This window comes from Miniopterus schreibersii (assembly GCF_964146895.1).
Source record: "Miniopterus schreibersii genome assembly, chromosome: 19".
In the NCBI taxonomy this organism is placed as follows: Eukaryota; Metazoa; Chordata; class Mammalia; order Chiroptera; family Miniopteridae; genus Miniopterus; species Miniopterus schreibersii.
In genome coordinates, this window is record NC_138119.1 from 1,508,047 (window position 1) to 1,527,113 (window position 19,067).

A 19,067-nucleotide genomic window follows, 5' to 3' on the forward strand; every position below is an offset into this window, starting at 1 on the left:
ACCCGGGCCGCAGCCAGGAGGCCGCGTCCGCCCCAAGCACGCGGGAACGCCGCGCCCTGCCCGGACTGCTCTGCATTCTCCTGGCCACGTGGCTGCTCCTTTGTCCGCGAGAAGAAGGAGCGGTCCCTGTGCTCGGGAGCACATGGCGCGATAAAGGAGACATGTAACGTGACGCGGGGATCACGAGAGCGCGTGAACCAGGACGCGCCGAGCCGAGGGCCAGGGGGGTGGCTTGCACCTGCGTGACTCGGGGAAGGGAGGCGCCAGGGAAAGCGGCTCCTAATCGATTCTGCAGCGGCTGGAGGGCGGCCGTGGGAAACGGGTTAGGCAGAGGGGGGCGCCGGGCGCCGTGCTGAAGGAAACTCTCGAGCGGCTCAGGTTAGCTTCGGGGGAATGAGCGGCTACTCTCCGTGGGCAGTGAGCTCGGCGCCCAGGTGGGAAGCAGGTTTATACAGACAAGGGCCTGAAACAGTGCTTTCTAACCAGCCAGGCACTGGGTCTGAATTTTAACTTCTTCTGTCCTGAACTGCTGTGTCCCGTTCGGACATCACCTTCCCGAGGAAGCCTTCCCGGTTCTCCCTCCCTCCCCTGGCGGTCAGGACCCCCTCTTCTGAGATCACATAATGTTATCATATTGTGTCAAATTGTTGTTTGTAATATTTTCAACTGAGGACCAAAGTTTTGGGGGGCAGGGCCCATCTTTTCATCTTTATATCTCTAGTACCCAGTATTGTACCTTGTACACAATTGGAATTCAACACGTTTGCCTCAAAGGAATATTAAAATAGGGAGCTGAGAAAAGGAATCCCAAGTACTACACGTTTTTATTGCCAATCCCAATACCTAAATGTAAGGGAACGTCTACATTCCAGAGAGGGAATGAGACAGACAGACAGACAGGCGAGAGGTCGAAGCACCTCTTATAATTCATGACGAATACTTTACATCAAAGAATAGAAATCTATTATATCTGTTTATAGAGTTACGCTTAAGGCACATTTTCATATACATTCTCTCATTTGTTCCACAGGATAACCCTGACTTTAGGAAACCTTATACAGAGCGCAGGCCATTTAAACTGTTTGCCAGGGTCGAGTTCATCCGCAGCAGCGGCCGGACCACCATCTGGCCTTTGGCCCAGGTCTCTCCCCACAGCATCAAGACCATCCCACATGGATTTCCTATCATTTCAATTTACCTTACAGATTCCACGTGCTTTGGTGTCCTCAACCCTCTTGTGGTAGAAGATGTGGAAAAATGTGACCCCTCCCGGTGCCCAGGCCCCTCCGCAATGTGACTGTGCAGCGGGGGACCCGTCACCCACCCCTCGATCGGGGCTGCGCGGTGACTTTTTTCAGTCAACAGGACAGGCAGAAGGGATGCGTCTGCGCTAAACTGGGGCTCGAAGGGGCCTGCCCTCTTCCGCTCTCTTGACATTCTGCCCAGCTGTGCGACCAAGCGGCGCCGGCTGCTGGGCCCGAGACACCCGGCCCGGGAATGAACCATCCGCTGAGGCCACCACACACCAGGGGCCCTGGGCCACCAGCGTCGACTGTGGACGGAGTGGGGCCAGCTGAGGCCAGAAGAGCCCGCAGCTTGGCTCAGCCCAACTGCTAACATACAAAATTGTGAACTGAGTGAATAGTTGGGTCAATCCACTAAGTTCGGGGTGTTTTTCTTATGCAGACAAAGCTAACTGATACCACAGAGCAACTACAACAGTGACAGGTAATAACTTGTATGTGCCCAGCCTGCGTTAAGCATGTCACATACGTTACCTGCAATCCTTGGAACGTGACAAAGTAGAAATCGTCAGCCCCATTCCACAGAGAGGGAAATAAGCTTATTTCAAGACAAACAACTACTCGTGACTGTTCAGCCAATAAGAGTAAGTGCAAATGTTGAGCTGTTTGGCTATCATATATTTTTTTCTGGGTCATTTTTCATGAGTCTCAATCACCCATTTATAGAAAAACTTGTGGGCTGATTTTTTGTACACGGTGGACTTAATTTGATGTGTGTCCATTTTTATTGCCAGACTTATTTCACAGGGATTATTCTGAGAATTACATGGTATTATAATTCGACATAAAATATTTTTCAGTGAAAGTTGATTATTTATATAACTAAGAAAACAATGTCATATTCAGATTTGCCATTTTCTACAACTTAGTTAGAGTGCAAACAGTGACCTTTTGGAGTAGAGTGATGCTTTGGTTTTAAACGCCCACAGATAAGACTTTTAAAATGTGTCACTGGAAAGGGGACGGGGCGTCATCTCTCCAGCCCTTTGACCTTTCCGTAGTGTCATGGGGGGCTTATTATATTTGTAAATTCAGGTAGTTTTAAAAGAGAGGGGGCTCCACAAAAGCACATTTTATACACAGATTCACATTTTATAGATATTTAACAATTAAAATATTTTAAGATTTCATGAACTGCTAGGAAACATATCGAGGACGCCTTTTTATTAAACTGTGTTTCTGGGCTGAGACTGTTTTATCAGAATTGAGGTTAAAATTGTTTTCCTCCTTAGAGACACTTGTAGGAACCGTGAGCCCCAGGCCTGCATACGTCCCGGTTGGAAGGACAGGGTGACGCCACGACTGCCAACAGGTGCCACCAGGGACAGAGCGGCAGGCAGGGGCCGGGGCAGGGCGAGGCGGGGAAGGATGGGGGGCACCAAGAATCGTGCCTGCACCTCGGAGGGTGAGGCGCCTTCGAGCCGCGGAGCTGGAAGCTGTCTTCTAACCCACGCTCCGCACGAGACACAACATTTCCACCGCACCCACCGCTCCTGTCCGCTGCGCAGTCAGCCGTCGCCCGCCACCCTCTCCCCGGAGACACCTCCGTCAGCGCCCCGCCGGGAGACGGGCGCCCGAGGCGCGGGCGAGGCCACAGCCTCCGTCTCCCTGCCCTGCCCTCTGGCCCCTCCGGCCGCAGCTCCCACCGCGCCCCCGGCCCCCTCGCCCATCGGACCCTCTGCTCCGGGAGCGCGTCCCAGGTGGGGTCCCTGCTTGGCCCCGCAAACAGCTCGGAGACACACCTCTGACGGCCTCGCTCTCGGGACAACTGGTAACATTCCTGGCACCCCGGGTATTGATAAACGACTCCCTCCCCCCGTCCTACGCTGCTGATAGTCAGGAACAACGAAAGCTGTTCCCCGCGCTCCGTAAACACCCGGGTTCATCTATGTTCCGAATTTCAGTCCGAGGCGTTCCCTCGGAAGCCCGGCTGAGGGACTGGCAACAGGCCCGATGACAGCACCTTCCTCGTATAAACTTCATGCGGCGGCTGAACCAGAGCGCTGGCATCTGGTCCTGATCTGCATCCAAAAAAAAACCGCAACGCAGTCCCTGCTAAATTCGCGTTAGCTGCGCGGAGACGCCGCAGGGCAGCCTGACCGAAACCCAGAAACGGCCTAAGCCGCCCGCAGGCTCCCGCGCGGCGAGAGGCGCTCACGCTGACCACGCGCAAAGGGCACACACCCCGTTAAACACACGGGGGGGCCCCCAAATCACTCATTAGTCATTTCACAAAACTTCCTAGCATCAATATTCGCTATTTCAACTGCCAGGCTGCAGACACGTTTGCCTACAATCGATGCGTCAGCAGTTCTGACCCAAAGCAGGCGCTGGAGGGTCTTCTCTGAGTTTGAAATCGGATGCCCCCCCCCCCCCCAGTAATGTATTGAAAGTCTGCAAACAGGGGAAGCGTATCTTCCCCGTAAGGGCTCCTGCCTCGCGGCTCACGCCTCCTGGCTTGCTCGCGGACGCGCAGATGTGACCGTCGCTGCTGTTTCTAAGGAACAAGGGTGAGGTGTCCGCTGTGTAATCTTCTCTCTCCCGTCTCCCTGGTGTAATTACAGGACCTTCGAAACTTTCCAAACAAATAGAAAAGTAGCCTTTTGAAATGAGGCGATTGCATGGCCGGGGTTCGCCGTCCTCTAAATAAGGGAGATCACACAGTTTTCTTACTATGTAAAATTCTGCAATTTGAAAGTTTGTTTAAAAAATAAATTCATGCCCTTGCCGGTGTGGCTCCGTGGTTAGAGCGCCGGCCACAGACTGAAGGGTCCCGGGTTCAGTTTCAACCAAGGGCACGTACCTGGGTTGCAGGCTCGACCCCGGCCCTCGTCGGGGTGGGTGCGGAAGGAACCGACCCAAGTGTCTCTCTCACATCGATGTTTCTCTCTCTCTCTCCCTGTTCCACTCTCTCTGAAAAGCAATGGAAAAAAATATCCTCAGGCGAGGGTTAAAAACAAAATTACAAAAGAAATTACAGGCATATCTTGCCTTGGGAAGCACCGTGCAGAGGTGTGCACAATTAAAATTTTGGGAAGAGTAAGACGGCAATTTCAGGTCACCAAATGTTTTCTGTTGTGATAATTACGCTGTATTTTCAGAGTAAAAACTACAGCACATTATAAAAACTACAGCACTGATTGGTTTAATTACTGAAAATAACGCCAGGAGGAGCCTCTGGAATAATGTGATTTAAAAGACAAATTCTAGTTCAGACCCTTCTGAGTTATTTACAAACAGCTCCCGTTGTCCTGTCATCGAACGGAGGTGAGGGGAGGCCCCGCCCCCCCGCACACACACGTGGCGACAGTCGGCTGCCATCACGCTCCTGACGCGGACGGAGTCTCAGGTGCAGCCCGACCCCCCGGCTCGTAAATGCCTCTAATGCACTTTCCAGGCACCAAGGTGAACGCCATGCGGTGAGGAGGTTTCCCGTACGCTACAGTTTTCAGCGACTGAGAACAAAGGGCCCATGGTCCCTGGCCTTGTGTTTGGAACAAAACGTATAAAAGCAAAACAAAAGCCTCTTACATTCTTACTAAATAAGAATGTAAGAATAAGAATGCAGAGACGGAGGGACGCTTCTTCGGGAGCCATGCTGTTCTTTCCTGAGACGAAGTGTCCCAGGAGGGGCCACCGGGGAGGGAAGGAGGGACACGTGGCCCAGACCCATGGCCCCCGACCCTGCCTCCCCCCGGAATGCAGTCTAGCATCCGGCCTCTAAAATTAGCATACGTTTCTCATATGCAAACACTAAACCGCATATGTAAAGTTCAAAGTCAACAAATAACATCTCACAGCGTGAGCCTCCAGACAGACCTGTGCCAGCTGAATGGTGGAAGAAAACCTAAGAAGCACTTTTATTTAAACAGAGCTAAATACAGTAAGCAAAACGCTCCTTAAATAGACATGCTGTTCCCTGGAATATCTGATTCTATTATATTGCATCCACTGCAATTTTTTTCAATATTGAAATAAAATATGCTTCTTATTAAAAACTACCGAGAACATTGAATCCCAGGCCGTAAGCGTGTTCACCACGGCAAACCCTGCCATGTCGCCGAGAAGCAGAGGGATTATCTCTCATCAATTTAATAATGGAACCTGGAAGCCAATGACGCCACCCGCTGACACCCGTCACTCCGTCTCTCCGGGGAAATTCGTGTCCCCGAGTGCTGTCAATCTAGATGGATCCGGACACATACTAAACACGCTCCCTTCAATCATACATCTACTCTTCCCGGTTCCTTAATAAAAAGATTCCTTATTCGATAAAGACAAGCTATGCAGAATATCTTGACATCGCTGCTCTATCATCCCTTTCTTTAAAAAATATTTCATGGAAGGGGTTAGAAGGTCATTTAACAGTGTTTCTTCTTCTCCTTTCCGCTTTTCCTTTGGCACAACCCGCATGTAAATATGTTTCCGAGGTTTTAGATGAATGAAGTATTAATAATTACACAGAGACGTGGGAAGTAGATACAAACTATTGATTTAGCTATTTTCTTTCACACCCTTTCTGCAAAACACAATTTACCTCTGTTGTTCTGCATTAAAATTGCCTTTGGCTCTAATTCACATGGATATAAAGTGATTCTTTATATTAAAAGTGTGATACATTGTTTCCCCCATGAGAAAATATGACAAGAAAAGTAAAAGTGATCAAATACGTCAATCAGACATTCAGCGGCAGAAAGAATGAAAATCGTCGCATAAAACTACATCTTGAGAACAGGCGGGGGCAGGGAGTCCCTTCGGCTGAGCTGTTAGATCACCGAGCTCTTCCCGCGTCTGCGGTTGCCGGTGAAAATTACATCGCACTAAACAGACACGGGTTTTAGTCGAAGCCAAGAAGCAACGACATCCGAACTCTTGAGGACGGGGAAAGGAAGCCCAGATCTTGATGAGAGGGGAGGAAATTCGAGATGGAAGCGGGGGCTACGGGAACTCCCGCCGGTCCCGCTCCTGCCTCCCTCTCCCACCCGACGATGACATTTCAGGGTGAAGAAAAGGCCGGCTCCTCGGGAGATCCCGCCTGCTGTTCCCCGACGCCTTCCCCGCACCAGAAACACTCTGTACCACAAACCTGACGCATCCCCAACCTCCCCAAATCTATGTCTCCTGCTGTCGTCTGTCTTCTGTAAATGGAGCCACCAGACACACAGTTGCTTAAATGAGACCCGAGCATCGGGGCCCCTCGCCCTCCCCTCCCCTTATGCAACGAGCCCCACCCTGGCTACTTGCGGGTCAGGGGCTCTGGCCACCCCCAGTCCACCCGCCTCAGATCTCAGCTCCTCCAGCCCAGCGCCCTTCGGCTCCTTCTCACCGATCACCTGCTCCAGGCCCTTCTGTAGACACGCACCTGACAGCAGTGGGAGGTATCTTACGCCTTTAAGTCTCACAACAACTTTAGGAGACAGGCACCAATATCTCCATTTTAAAGAAGTTTCTAAAAATGAAAAATAACTTTTATTGCAGGTTGGTGAATGGAAACAGTTTAGAAAAACTGCAACGTGAGGAAGTAAAACCTACCTCCAAATGCCTCTGCCTCTAGGCCCTTTTCACAAATGTGAACCCTCTGAATGTTGTCCGTCTACGTAAAAATATACGTTTTTACACCAAAGAGACCGCATTAGGCACACTGTTCTGCAACCTGAGCTCTAATTCCAAAATTTACCTTGGATCCTGTTAAATCAGCCTCCACAGATAAACATTTTCTCTCTCTCTTTTTTTAAGCCATTAAACAATACCGCAACACACACTTTTCTACACCTGTGCTGGAGATGAGAACGCTGAGTGCATTCTTAATTAAGAGATTTCTGGGTCAAAGAAAACACGCATTCAGAAGTCTCCCGGCTGTGGTCAGAGTGTTGCGCAGAGCGGCGCAGTAATTAATAACGCCACTAACAGGGTACGGAAACGCCCGTTTCCCCACATCCTCTCGTATTAATCAGAGGCCTGGCAGGAAGCAGATGGCCCGCTCCGTGCGGGTAATTTGAGTAACGATTAATAAAGGGGCTATTTACAAAGGTGTGGGCTCGTGTGGCACGGTGCAGGGTGCCGGGAGCTGGCGGGGCGGCCCCCTCTCTCCTCCACCTGTCTGGTGCCCAACTGGGCCCAGGTGGAGGCGCGGGGACAAGGCCACCCAGTGATGCCTCCGGCCTCCCAGAGGCAGCCGCTGAGCGGAAGGGAGGAGCGTGGCTCCCAGCGGCGCACGGGACACGTCGACCAGACCCTGGGATTCTCTGTGGCGGACAGAGAGTCCGTGTGCGCCCAGCCGCTGTGCTCAGGCACCAGGCACCAGGCGGTCGCCGGATGGATTCTGGGTCAGGGCACAGGCCCGGGTTGCGGGTTCGATCCCCAGTGGGAGGCGTGCGGGAGGCAGCCGATCAATGACTCTCACCATTGATGTTTCTCTCTCCCTCTCCCCCTCCCTTCCTCTCTCTCTAAAATCAATAACAACATATTTTAAAAAAACAGCCTGTGTGTGATGCCAAAGCGTGTGACACTTTCATCCCATCGTGTGGGTGTCGGAACTGTCAGAGCCGCCTCCGCTCCCTGGATTTGCTGCCATCCCACCTCCTCTGCTCTCCAGCAGGTTTCTGCAGAGCCACCCGGGACCTTTCCCAAAGGCACGTGGCATCGTGGCATTTTTCTGCATGAAATCTCGCAGGAGGTCCCCCCCTTTCCAGGATAAAGCTGGCATTCCTAGGCCAGAATTCCTGGCACGTCCTAATCAAGTCCCTGCGGCCTGGGGACTTCTCCAGCCGCCATGCCTGCGACCCCAAGTTTGTAAGCAGACGCCGGCTGTGAGACGCCGGCCGACACGTGCGTGTGGCTCCAGGCCCCGCAGGGGCTCCTCCCAGCCCCGTCCGCTGCTGGGCACTGGCTCCTCTCAGCGTCCGCGGGACGCCGCGGCTTCCCGCCGGACAGAGGCCTTCTGAGCCTGCCTGTGTATCGCCCCCGTCGGGTTGTGAGCAACCTGAGAGCAGGGCCGCTGCTCTCTGTTCATCTCTCTCCTCGGTGTCCAGCTCTCATGTCCCGAGGACCCAGCTGCATCCTGGAGCCTTCGCAGACCTGCTGCGTGTACCTGGTCGAGTCCCTCAGCCTCCCAGTTTCTTAGCTGTGACATGGATGACCTCAGGGTCCCCTCCTCCTCAGGTTCTTGCGAGAGTTACGAGGTTCCCCCTTCCCGAGCCCTCAGCACTGTGTCTCCCAGAGCCGCGCTCGAGTCGTCGTTAACTCTGCTCACTCGAGGGTGTTCCTGTTTCCTGTCAAGCCTCCGAGGGTCCTATTTCAAAGAGGTTCTTAGTGACCATTTGCAGGAAAACCCACTCGGTTTCCCTGGAGAAGTGGGAGAAGGTCTGGGGCCAGCGCGAAAACTCTGGAGGATGGACGTGCAGGTGAAGGTTTCTGAGCGAGCCCGGCCAGCGTGGCTCAGAGGTTGAGCGTTGACCCAGGAACCGAGAGGTCACGGGTTCGATTCCCGGTCAGCGCACACGCCCCGGGTTGCGGGCTCCATCCCCCAGCAGGGGGCGCGCGGGAGGCAGCCGACCGATGATGTTTCTTTTTCATCGATGTTTCTCTCTCTCTAACCCTCCCCCTTCCTCTCTCTCTAAAAATCAATAAAAACATAACAAAAAAGATTTCTGAGTGAAGAGAAGAAACAAGGGGCTAAGCGACGCGACTCGGTCGGGGAAGAAGCCAGCAGCCGCTGCCACGTGTGGTCCTGGCAGGAGGAGCCACGCCAGGACGGTTTCACTAAGATGAGTAGGAAACCTGCGGCCGGGCCACGCCTCATGCCACGTTCTGTGGCCCGAGGGGGCGTGGCCCAGCCGTGGACTCTCGCTGGCGTTCGAGGCTGCAGGCCTTGTCCGTCTGGCTGGTTGTCTGGCCCAGTGGGAGGGGGGGTGACGGCGGCGGAGCGAGGACGGTGGAGGGAGAGCCCGGCTGCCTTTGTTCCTTGCCTTTCAGGCCTGATATTATCCTAAAGAAGAGAGAACAAAATGACACCGCGTCCCTCCCGCCGGGGAGCGTGCAGAATTGGTCACGGGCGATTGTGAGCTCGGAGCCGACACAGTGCCCCGCGACCCGCACGAGCTAAGCCTTTGTCCCGAAGCCTCGCTGACAACCGGGAAGAATCCGGGCATTGAGAGGCGGACTGAATAGGTCCATTTCCACCCATTGTGATCTCGGTGACGGGTCCAGTTCGCTCTCATCTGAAGGGACTCGCCAAATCAGGCATCCGCACAATTAAGTTACCAGCCCTGGGACATGCTGCCAGTCTCCCCAGGGAAGCCCGGGGCTGTCCCTCCAGGGTCCAGCTTCAGGGGCCCTGTGCTTTCCGGCTCTTATCTCTCTTCTGGCGTTCTGCATGGAAAGTCTTCCTTGACACTGATTTTAATAATATTAATATTTCTGTGTATCATTCAATTGTCCTATGAATGCAAAATCTTGCCTGAAAGCCCACAGCAAAGCCAGATGTACAACCAGAAGCACAGTGTGCCTGCCCTTGGCTCTAAGACTCGCCCCTCTACGAGGGACCAGCACCCTGTCACGTTTGCTTGTCCTTCTGTGTAGGACTTTCTTAGTATATAACAATTATGATATTTATTTTTTCCTATTGATGATGATAAGGGACAACTCCAATAAAATATGTAGCCAAAGATAATTTAAAAAACCCCACACACTTCCAGAGCTATTCACAAAACTCATAAAAGTGATGCCTGGAAAACACTGAGTGCTCTTTCCGGACACATGGAGAAGCAGCCCCTATGGAAAGGGCGCTCGGCCTGGCTGACGTGGCTCAGCTCTGGCTGGCGTGGCTTGGCCCTGGCTGGCGTGGCTCGGCCCTGGCTGGTGTGGCTCGGCCCTGGCTGGTGTGGCTCAGCTCTGGCTGGCGTGGCTCGGCCCTGGCTGGCGTGGCTCAGCTCTGGCTGGTGTGGCTCGGCCCTGGCTGGCGTGGCTCAGCTCTGGCCGGCGTGGATCAGCTGGGTGAGCATCACCCAGTGCACAGGGGGCGGCCAGTTTCATTCCTGGTCAGGGCACACGCCCAGGTGGCGGGCTCGATCCCCAGTAGGGGGCATGTGCAGACTAACCAAATCAACTTTCTAGAGTTAAAACTCTCTTAGTTGTAAAAAACATATAAAGTGATAAAATAGATTCACAGTTATTAAATACAGATTACACAGAGAATGAGTCTGCCTTAGATACATGAGGGCACCTGATGGCTCTGTTTAAGGTAGAACATTATGAAAAATTATTAAAGTTTGGGGGGAAGGCATTCATTAATTTGAGTTTCCCAGATAATAAATATGTGTGCATTTGACATGCATAAATAATTTTTTATTAAGTGTAGATTAAAATCAGCAGGATGACTGGATGTTACCAAAATATTTCAACTCAAGAAAACACATGCAAAATATCTGGTGTCCTCCTTACACTAATACAAGACAGTAGACTATTAAGCTGATCTCTTTAATAAATTGATGATTTGCCTATTTGGAACCTCTTGTTGGAACACATTGGGTAAATCAAGCTATTTCATTGTAGTGTGAGAATCCTATAAAAGCAATAATTATCAAAGTAGATTGTAAAATTATTGTGTTCTCTTATTAATTAAATATTAGCCAAGAGTATTCTATGACTAAACCTCTAAAGATATCAAAAGAAAAGGGAAAATTAGACCTTTCTACTCTCCTTTTATGACTATAACTTTTTGAAAACTCTAATCTCCTGTAAAGATCCAGCTCTGGCTCCTGAGGAAAACTTTGAAGAAACGTTTTATAGAAACGAAGACCTACAGTTAGTGAGGTTTCATATAAGGTTGTGCTCCTACTTTACAGGTAAACTTCAATAGAGATAAAGCATATCTGACATTTTACAAAATAGACGTCACCCAGGCATGTTAGCTGTGGGTAGCGCACACAAAACTATTCGCTGCATTATTTTGTATAATTTTCACTGTTTTTCCTCACAATTAAAATAAAAGCATTCATTGAAATTAGCGTTTATTGAGTATGAGCTGGGAGAGGAGAGTTGTAGACTCAGGAGTGGGCTGGGGGTTGGACAGAATGAAGAGGGGAATTAAGGGGAATTAAGGGGAATTAAGACATCAAAAAGCACACGCGGTGGGGGACGTGGAAGGTGTGGCTTTTGTTCAGACAACAGGGTCTCTGCCCCCAAGTTCTTTGGGAAACCAAAACCAGGAGCCGTCTATGGAAAAAGCGAACGAGACAAGATGGCAAAGTAGCCAGCGGGTAAAATGTGAAGACAAAGTAATGAAGAGCGTAACTGTTGATGCTACAGTTGCCTAAGATGACGGCAGGTAAAGATGCACAGCTAATACATGCTCTAGAGCCCGTGAGCTCTTGCGGGGGGAAGAGCTGGAGGCAGAGCGAGGGCCCAGGAGGCTGCAGGACGGGGGCGTGTGGCCCACTGAGCAGCGGCCGTGGGGAGCCAGGCGAGGGCTGGATGCACCCGCTGCCTTACGGACAGACACGGGTGTGCGTGGGGTGAGCTGGAGGGCAAGCAGGTGGGTGGGGAAAGGCGCCCTCCACTGGGGAGAGTTTTGAAGACGCTGCCCTAAGGGATACTTTAGTGAAGGCCAAGGGGTAGGTGCAGGAGTCGAGGCGAATCCCAGGGCTGTCAGGGGTTGTCGAGAGGACCTGGGCTTCAGAAGGTGGAGGAGACAGAGGCAGGCGCTCCAGGAGGGGCAACGTTAGTGCTAACTGCTGATAACTTACTGGAGGGAATGAACCCTCAGCAGCGATGGAGGACTCTGAGCAACAATGTGAGGAGCTAACAGCAGGTGTCACTGTTTCGGCCACTTAGAATATCGTGATTTTTCTTTTTCTTTCATGTATAATGTTCCTGCAGATTCCACGGCATGAGAGATTCCAGACCCAGAGTTGTTGGAGGGGCATCACCACGTATGTGGCAGACAATACGTGGATTACGCTGTTTCAATCCTGCACTATTTCATATTTAACCCTCAGATATGTTTTTTGGGAAAATTCCTATCCACAACCGCTTCCTTGGGATACTATGGAGCAAAGGGAGAGGCGTGTAGCCAAGGATTCATCCTTTATTTGTTTTTGAAGTTAGTTATCTATCAGTTGGTATGTCCATCCAGAAGAGAAGCTTTCTGGTACGGGAAGACTTAAGGATTAGACAAAAACATCCTTCTTGATTTTCCCTCCTGATCTTTAGATCAAGGGCCAACCCAAGCCTGCTCCTCTGCTCGGCCGACGGCCGGACACTTGGTGCGCTCGAAGATCCACACCTCATCGCACACAGGCCACGACACGACCCTCCTGCGCCTATGCTGGGGAGTTATTAGGAAAGCAGAGCCCCGCCCAGAATATTCCACAGCTGGCCTGAAACCCTCACCTTCCTCTCCGCGCCGAGCGCCGCGTGACCCGTCTGGCCGGGAACTCACGGAGCACGCCCCGTCCCCGTTCCGGGCTCTGCTGCGTGTCCCCCAGCCACCAGCCACCATCTGTCCCCACAGTTAACCTCGCACAACAAGGTAAAGCTTCTTGTCCGATGAAGCGGAGAGAAAAAAAGTCTCTCTCTGAAAAGCCATCTCTGTCTCAAAAATATGTCTTTCCCAGAAATAGATATTAATCTTGCCCCTTCTTCCACTCAGCCGATAGTCAAAGGACCCCTGAATATAAAAATTCTCAGTCATTTTCTACGCTGCGCCCATCAAACCATTTCGCGGCGTGACTCAAACGGAGCGGGAATAGGAAATAGCACGTGTTCACCTCTGCAATGATCTCATGTATTCCTGAGCCCGGGATCCCGCTGGCTTCTTCATGTGCAATTCAAAATTGCCTAAAAACCGGCCGAGTATTTACGGGTCAGTTAAAACGTGAAAGCTTTCCCTGCTACCCTCCGATGCCCACCGCAACACATGCTAGATGGGCGAGGTGCAGGCTACAGGAGGGACTTCAGCCGCGGGGAGAGACCCCTTCATCAAATCGAGTCAGGAGTGGAGGGTCCTCAGGGCAGGGCGGGCACTGCCCAGCCTCCTTTTCCATAGGCCAGACAGTGACTCGCCCAAGGTCATGTGGTTGGTGACAGAGCTGGGAAAGACGGCAGTTCTCCCGGCCCCTGGCTCAGTATTTGCTCATTTATCCCTAACGCTTTATGATTCCCCCATCCCCACCCTCCCTCCCTCCCGCCGAGCTGCAGCCTCCCTAATCAGTTACTCAAAATGATGGTGGAAAGGCCCTTCTTCAGGCTCTAAATATAAAGAAAGAAAGAAAAAATTCAAAACGTGAGTGGTCGATATGCCAGGTGTTGCTGAACAAAAGGAACAGGCTGGAAGCAGCAGAGCTGGACGGCGCTGGGTCCTGTTCACAGAGGAAGTTTCCACGCCTGAGCTCCTTAGTGACAAGAGAGGAGGGGACCTGGGCTCCGAGGCAGCCAGCACCCAAGTCCCACCCACCAGCCAAGAAATGGCAACTAGAAGCAAGACAGTCACAGAAGCTACGCCTACCAGAAACGATAGCAAACGGCCTCGGAAAGTAGCTTGATAACATCTCTTATGTAACTAAATGATTCATGTAATTTGAAAATGAACTTGTTGTTCAAAATTCAGCAAGTCCTTGATTTTTTTTTTTTTTTGAGTGTGTAGGTGTTTTTGAGTTTGTTCATGTGGGTACCAGTCAGGAAGGTTTTGTTTCAATACGTGCCTGTGGTTATGATTAAACTGCCGTATTAATTTGGATGGAAAAAGTAGCTTATTTTGTTAATATTGGGTAAAATGGGTATTAATAGTTTTAAAGTACTTAGGAAATTTTACAGGGGTGCAAATCACATCAAAATATCAGCTCAGGAAAAATTTTAAGAGCTTAAAGTAGTAAAATAACTACTTTTAGAAGTAAACATTAGATATAAATTTGGAAATTATGTAGGTTTATGTTGGCTCTTGAGATAATACTTTTGGTAAAATTAACACAAAAGATCATGCAGCCTTTACAACTGTACAGAGAAATGTTAACTGTTTAGCACAAACTATTAATCAGTGTAACATGATATACATCTTGGTAAATCTCAGTTAATGAAGAAAATACAATTAATTGTACTATATGTATGACTGGAAAAATTGGTATGCCTTATAACTTGTTCTATTCACCTAATTTGATTTTGTATTATCCCTAAAAACTTGTATACATCTTAAATTTTAGTATATCAACAATATACTGGTAGAAATGTTTTACATAAGAAATAAATGTGGCATATATCTGTCTGCCTTAATCCTAAGTAGAACGCAGTACCTATCCCAGTGGTCTGTGACTTATTTCCGTTTCCTTTTCTTCCTCATTGTCTTATGTTTAGGTCAGGAGGTGTGAGCAGGCGGATACTGTTACAGTGACTGTGTTGTCAGGGGTGTGAGCAGGTGGATACTGTTACAGTGACTGTTGTCAGGAGGTGTGAGCAGGTGGATACTGTTACAGTGACTGTGTTGTCAGGGGCGTGAGCAGGTGGATACTGTTACAGTGACTGTTGTCAGGGGTGTGAGCAGGTGGATACTGTTACAGTGACTGTTGTCAGGAGGTGTGAGCAGGTGGATACAGTGATTGTGTTGTGTGCTCGAGAGACGGAGACCTCTGAAGCTGAGTCTCTGGCTTGGACACTTTCTTGCATTTTATTTTGGTCAGGCACTTCTTAGTTTTTAGGGTTCGCCTGTCAAGTGAGGACAATAAACCTCCTGTTTAAAACTGTGATGAGCGTTAGGGATGCAATGTGTCTGTTACTCAGCATAGCAGCTGGCACAGTCCTGGGTGGTGGCTGCTGTAAACTTAGTCATCCTTAATGATGCCATCCTGACTCACAGATACTGGCAAGGCATGATTCCCAAGGCTGTGCATCTGGGCTGTAACTCTGGGCTCCTCAGAGCGTTTCACTTGGGGGTGGGAGGTTAGCAACAACCACATGCATCTGTTTAGGCAGAAAGGCTGAATAAATGTGGACAAACTGACTGCCAGTTTGCACAACGTTGGGACCAATGTCTCCAATCTTCACTTTTCGCCTTCGTAAACAAGTGGACTGGGCCAGACGATGCTTCATACTGACGATTCAAAGTTCTCTGGCATGTGAGGGCCCTGGGATGAATGTTCAGTTAGGGTTACTGAGGATGGTAACGCCTGGTGGCTCCAGTTCTTTCTGCTCTAATCAGATTTCTAAGGGATGATTGGGAGAAAGTCTCAGTACAATTGGGAGACTGCAGGAGGTAGGTGGAAGTTCCGCAGCTAAACCTGTGAGCCTGGGACGGCAGCCTGGGAGAATTCCAGTGTGTGACTGATCTAGCCTATGGAATCGCTCACTGACTTTGGATGGATTTGGTCGTCTGTTTCTTAGGCTCAGCCGACATGGCCCAGGAAACACGGATTCTTAAAGGAGAATAATTTAAACACAGTATTTTGATAGTTGCCTTTAAAGAAGATCTTTTATGGCATGTGTCCTTTATTTATACTGCTGACTGTCATAGATTATTGAAAACTTTGAAAAATGTCTTTTCCACATTAAATTTAATATAATGTTATGACGCATATGACAGAGAAGCTGTAGAAGAGCCCGGGCACGGGCATGGCCCCCAGAACACACAAAACTCCCCAAAGATGCTGCGTTCCTAAAATTAACTCATCCCTTATTAATACACTAGGCATTTTAACAGCATGAAAATGGAAATATTCACCTGAAAAAACGACTTTAATGGTGAGTTATTTCCTTGCTTCATGCACACAATGGGTCATTAGTTCAGGAAAAAAATCTCAAAGGGTGAAAAAAAAATAGCCCAATGAGATTCAAGAATACTTCCCTGGGGTTGGGCACCCACGCTACTGAGGCCGTCCCGGGGAAGCGCAATCCTTCCCGTCCTGTCTGCAACCCAGCCTTGATTAGTGGGGCGCTCGTTTTCCAGTGTGCCTCAGGGACAGGGCAGACCTCTGCGAGGTGTCACGGGAAGGCTTCCCGGCCCAGACCTCACTTACTAGGTGAGGCGGGACAGCTAGTGCAGCGGCTATGAGGTCAGACTCCTGGTCTGTAAAACGGGGAGATCTCTGCTTCGCAGAAACATACAACTCCTGGCACATCCAAGAAGCTCCCAGTAAATGGTGCTGATATTTGTAAATATTTAATAATCTATGGCAAGGGTGGTGAATGATGTGTAGTAAAATCAATTGATAAGCTTTATAAAAAAAGACACACAGATACACACACACACACACACACACATACGTGCCTATACATAGATACAGGTTCATTGCATCGGTGCCTGAATGGGGACAGGGCCTAACCACAGTCGATTCGAAACTCCCCAGGAGATTCTAATAGCAACCAGGGCTGAGAACAACTGGACACGGGTTCTCGATCTGAGGCCCGTGGAACCCTTGAGAGAATACTGGAAATTCACGAACCTGAATGGGGAAAAAAACTTAGACATCTGTTTTCACTAACCACCCCTCCCTCTGACATTAGCATTTTCTCGACCAGGAATGAGCAAGCAGAGCAGCAGCCTCAGGACCTGTTACGCTGCCCAAGAGAAAGCCCAGAAAATCGTGTGCACCTGCTGCTGACATCCCCAGGTGTCGCTCAGTCACCAAAACCGCCGTAGTTATCACATCTGCCGCTAGACTGAGTTTCTGTGCCTTATGAAAGAGTAACATACATTACTATGCCACACATTTGAAAAAATATTTTGAGAATTTTGGTCTAGTATCATCAGAATCCTTTGTTGCCTTACGAATTGATTTTACACATTCAGAAGGTTTTTCAGACCATGGCTCTCAGGCTCACCAGGTGCCTGGGGCGTCCCTGGCCCGCGGGGTGCGAGCTCTGCGTTCAGTCCCGGTCAGGACAGCGCCTCCTGGGGTCCTGACGCGGAACTTCCCACGCGCACTGCTGACCTCTCAGTGGAGAAAGCGATCGGCAGAAAGGAGGGGGACTGTCACTGAAGCACATTCACACAGCCATTGTCCTCCCGTTATTAATTTCTCCCACAAAGCCAACTGCGCTCTCTGTCCTCAGCAGCTGATACAGCGCCGAGTCCCCCATCCTGTGCCTGACTCTCGCGTTTGCAGCCACACAGGATAGAAGGTGTCAGTCTTTGCTCGCTCATTCCATGCACTCGGACAAAATGCAGCGTGTATTTTTTTTGTTGTTTTTTTTTTTGGTAAAATTTTCTTTCCAAGCCTGAAATATATGATTTCTAAGGCTTCTGCAGTGAGAATAAAAGGATTCACTTAAAATTGATTCTTGTAAGCCCTAATTATACAGTACATTTCATAATAAGCACTGCAAAATTGCAGCTTGGGAACAAAAAGCGCTCTCGGTTAGTAATAAATTGTCACTACAGTGATCAGTGTGCCAAATTCAGTTCAGATAAATAAAAGGCAACCTTGAGAGCTGAGCAGGAGTCTAGCTGGTGCAGCTTTGGCACAGCTCTGTGATAGCTGAGGCACAAGCCCTCACGGCCCATTTCAGGGGTCTCGGTGCTTCTAGCTGAGGCCCCGGGCACCGCGTGCCTCCTCCCGCCTCCTCTCTGCAGAGACGCGAGCCTCTGAGCTCAGGGGACCTGTGCGTCCCCAGCACAACTTCTTCTTCTGAACAGTTAGCCCTGGCCCCGCCGTTGCCTGGGGGGTGGGATTATCCACTCCCTGTCGCTGGAGGTGGAGCACGCGGTGGAGAAGTGAGGGGTAATCACGCGTGCAGCTGGGCAGCAGTGACTGCGGGGGGGCTCTGCTCTCAGCGGGCATCTAGGGCACGCGCGCTAGTTCTCCGGGTCCAAACGGGAACCCCTTGGGAATGGTACTTAAAATGTTATCTTTTATACGGAGATAAAATTACTTCCAAGAACAAGGAGACAAACGTCATCTAAGTGGTGAAAGAGCTGGAAAGAGAGAAGCCTGCGTTGTTCCCTCAGTAGGAAAAGCACTGCAGGAGAAGGGACCTGCTTCCAGGGAGATGGGGGGACATCTGAGCGCGCCTCTCCTTTCTCCTTGGCCGAGGGGCCACCCAGCGTCCTCCACGACCTCCTGTCGTTTCCGGGGGCCCATTATGGTCACCCCCCCACTCGGCCCGGGCGAGGGCAGGAAGCCCCGGGCGTGCTGAAGCCGGGCCCTCGCTCGGGGCAGCTCTGAGGAATCGGGGCTTCTGTTTCAGACACGTTCGTCCATCTCAATACCACGGAAACTATATTTCATATCGTTCTTATGCGCACGGAGAGGGACACTGGACTTCTAAGGGCCGGGAGGACTGGTGGGACACAGACAGGTGCTGGAGGGGACACTGTTGGTGCCCAGGAGGCCGAACAACCACAGTTTCAGTTCAAGTCCTGGCGTCGCCATGGGACAGCTGGGCAGCCTGGGGCATGTGACTTCGCCTCTGCCCGCCTCGGTCTCCTCATCTGTGAGAAGGGGGAACCATCGCACCTGTCTCATGAGGTGGTCGAAAGATTAAACGAGTGGTGCTGAAGCGTAGAGAGCATTTGTGACCCCGCGGAGCACAGAGTGAGTACTACGTAAATGTTCACAGTTATTACTGTTGTTATTACTACTATCCTGTTGCATGCTCAGCACCCGGACAGCACTGGGCACTGCAGACCGAGCTCAAACATACATCAGCTCTCCTTATGGTTGGCCACCTTTTCTCCTTGTTGCTCTGAGGGAAGCTTCCCCAAAGGCGCGTGTCCTTTAAAACCCAAACAGCTCAACGGGGCGGTGACCAGACTTGATCCATAATGAAAAAGCACAG

The 19,067-nt window shown here is 50.6% G+C and overlaps 1 protein-coding gene across 1 annotated transcript in view; it reads right to left on the bottom strand.

The window, feature by feature from the left end:
* DPYD (dihydropyrimidine dehydrogenase) overlaps positions 1 to 19,067 on the bottom strand; it is a 316,316-nt gene that overhangs the window by 98,338 nt on the left and 198,911 nt on the right. The window lies entirely within an intron of this gene.